This window comes from Solanum pennellii, chromosome 10 (genome assembly GCF_001406875.1).
Source record: "Solanum pennellii chromosome 10, SPENNV200".
Lineage (NCBI taxonomy): Eukaryota > Viridiplantae > Streptophyta > Magnoliopsida > Solanales > Solanaceae > Solanum > Solanum pennellii.
In genome coordinates, this window is record NC_028646.1 from 10,279,288 (window position 1) to 10,282,899 (window position 3,612).

Here is a 3,612-nt window from a genome sequence, read left to right on the forward strand (position 1 = left end):
CGCCTGTGCGTTCTTTTAGTTGATATAATTACACCCCTTCTTTACGTTTAACTATTATAGCTTCTTAGTGTCGCGATTATAGAAATGTGCACGATACATTATATAATATTTGCAATCATTTCTAAATATGCAAAATGTAATTCCAGGGAACTGAAGATCATGATAAGTGTGCATTTTTTCATATAGTTTTTTTTATTTATTTGCAACTTTCTAGACCATCATTTACTCTATTGTTTCACTAAAATGAAAATGTAGAAACTTCGTATTGAAGAAACTAACAACTGTTAATTTTAGCAGAAGCCTAATAAAATAGAATAACATTTGTTCTGCAGTACAAATAAATATATATATGCTCACTTGTTTTAGTTCTCACATGCAAATGAACTTTTTTAACAACTCAGAAGGGTTTATTGGTATGAGAAACTTGACATCACTAATAGCAGAGTGGTGCATGGCTTTCTCGAGATCTCATCACATCCACAATTACTAAACACAAAAAATCTGCGTGTAAATGTGAGAGAGAAACAACAGCTGAGATCTCATGAAAATGATATTATAATCATATATATATATAAAAGAAAACATTATGTCCGCCTACGTGGCACCATCACAAATCAGAATTCTCTTTTAAATTTATTTATTTCCAAAACTAGCCTTTCCATTTCAAGAAAAAATGTGACTTTTATGAAGAGTTGTGATTTTAATGAAGATATGTGACTTTTATGAAAAGTTTTGTCTTTTATGAAAAGTTGTGACTTTTATGAATAGTTACGACTACTATGAAGAGTTGTGACTTTTATGAAAAGATGCAATTTTTACGAAGAGTTGCAACTTTTATGAAGAGTTGCAACTTTTATATCAAAAGTTGTAACTTTTCTGAAAAGTTGTGACTTTTATGAAGAGTTGTGACTTTTAAGAAAATTGTGACTCTTATGAGAGGTTGTGACCTTTCCAAATGGTTGCAACTTTTTCAAAGAGTTGTGACCTTTCCGATAAGGCACAATAAATATTTACTCACACTACCCTCTGTTATCTATAAATAGAGGGATTTTCTGCCACTATTATTTTTTCCAATGGATAGTTGAATTCAATTACATTGATTAAGCTTCCTATGAAGTTTGTTTCATTTCTAAAAGTTTTCATCCTCCTATTTCATGGAGCTTAATCTTTACTATAAGTCGAAGTGATTCATGTAAGTATGACAACTCTTTTTGCTATTTTGGTGACATTTTCTTTTAACTTTGTTAAAAGTTACACAGAAGATGATTGAAAATTGATCTTCTCTTTTGTCCCTTTCTACAGGTGTCTTCGTATAAACAAAGAAAATTGATTTTGATTTCAATGTCACGTTACTACTCTTGCACCTCTAATTCCACAACTCATAACGTTGTTGAAATGGTTGAATTTATTACATTTGGTCTTTTAGTAAACAAAACTTTTATTTCTGTCACTATTGTAGTTTTTTTTTTTTGCTATAGAGGAATCGAATTGAAATGCATTAATTAAACTTCTAATCAACCTTTTTCATTCCTCATTTTCCATGAAACTTAATCTTTACTGTAGGTCATATTACCGAATAATCATATGTAAGTTCAATAAAATGTCCAATCCCGTGCGAAGCACGGGTAATTTACCTAGTTCACATATAAAGGAAAATAGAAAATCACTTATAAACTGACAAACCTCTCTAATCATAGCAACACTAAATAGAGTCCTCGTAGCCTCTAATATTTCTCGACAATAATACAAAAAGACGAAATATCAAATTCGAATATAATCAACTGATATCAAGAGGTTAAAGCTAAAGTTGTTTCAAGTTATATAACATAAAACACATATAAATTTAGCTATTTATCAGGAACGTTGAGGAAACAACAAAATTTGAATAACCACATACCATCTTTGCCAGTTCATTCCATTTATCCTATTGATGGTTTTCTGGAACTCTTCAAAAATATCAACGGGTATGTACTGAATTCTCCAAAAGTAGTGTATTTTTGAAGAATTCGACACGGATGTGTTAACGTAAGTGAAGAGTCCGCACAACTTAGCCAAGTGAGAGTATATCATTATCTGAGAATCCAAATTTATTTGTCTTTTTCTGTAATAAAATTTTCAAATGAAGAAGATATATTTTTCTACTAGACCACACAAGCACATTGAAGACAATGAGGAAACAGGAAAATCTAAGTCACATTATATTTCAATCAATATTAATTCAAAACTCAGGGGACATAACCAAATCTTAATTGTAGGTAGTTAAGAAGACTCACTTTTTGTTGTTTTTGATGGTATGAATGGTTCGAGTTTCAGACCTGCGCTAAGATTGGAACACAACAACTTTTGCTTTTATTTCTTCCATGAGTAACATCTTGTCGAGTTCCTCTAGCAAATCTTGTCTATCCCTCAGCAGCATCAACATTTTACGACATTGCATAATTTGATTTCTTGAATGTTAACCATCCTATAAAATTCTTTTCATATATCTTCACTTTGTCATCTCTATCATATAGTACCTACAAATATTTGGAGTTTTCTATTTGAATGTTTATAATGTATTCTGCATAGTTATTTGAACATGTATAGGTCCTTTTTTATCATGTTCCTCCCATCCTTAAAAATATCATTTAACATATAAAGATTCACATTAATTAAGAAAAGCTAAAAAAAATTAGTGGTGTCTGTCATATAGAAGAGAGGGCAAAACAAATAAAATCTAAAGTTAAACATGCATGAGTAAATAAAACCTAGTTAGAAACATAAAATTACAAAATTCTATAATAAACTATTTAAAAAGAAGAAAATGCACAATAAAAGAAGCAGAAAACAAAATACCCAACATATTGTGACTATCAAAAATGTAAACTTGCCAAGGAAAAAAATATAGAAGTTTGAAGTATAATAAGGGGAACGAAACCAATTTTCAAGCATCTCTGAGTATGAATCAAACCTAATTAGAAACATCATGATCAAAATCATAGAAAAATCGAACAAATGTAATAAATATCATTGAAGAGCTGGAAAAAAAAATCATTTGAAATTTATTGATAAAAGTAGGTATATTTATGATCATCATAAAAAATAAACATAGACCATTGAAGAGGAAAAACAGATGCAAGAAAAAATGTTTAAAAGACTTAAAAATTTCAGGGCTCGGAAGAGAAAGTAATAGAAGATTCCATGGCGGAATGGTCTGGTGGACCCTTACACGTGTATAAATTTGTAGTCTTAACCATTCTACTTAACTATTTATCAACTGAGCCCTTAGACTCAACGAATGTCAACATTTTAAGCCCCCTTGGCGTTGTCTGGGCTTCAAACGCTCAATAAAAGTGACTCGTCGTCATCCACATCAGATTTCAAATGACACATCAAAATTAATTTTTTCTCTTCTTTCCTCTTTCATTCTTCTTTAACCATGTCTCCATTTTTTACATTAGATGTCACCATCACGATTATCATCTTCAGCATTAGCACCACTTTTTTATATCACAAAAATCACCATTAATTTTTATGTTTTCATCATTCATAAAATTCAGTTATGATAATTATTAAAACATTGTTCATCACTTGAAACCTCATAAATCTCTTTTCTCCATTAATGCAAACTTT

The 3,612-nt window shown here is 30.2% G+C and overlaps 1 non-coding gene across 1 annotated transcript; it reads right to left on the minus strand.

Moving 5' to 3' along the window:
- Positions 1-393: 393 nt before the first annotated feature.
- Positions 394-480, minus strand: LOC114074570. The gene has a single exon (XR_003574990.1). It is a non-coding gene; the product is annotated as a small nucleolar RNA Z221/R21b (small nucleolar RNA).
- Between the last annotated feature and the right edge of the window lie 3,132 nt (positions 481-3,612).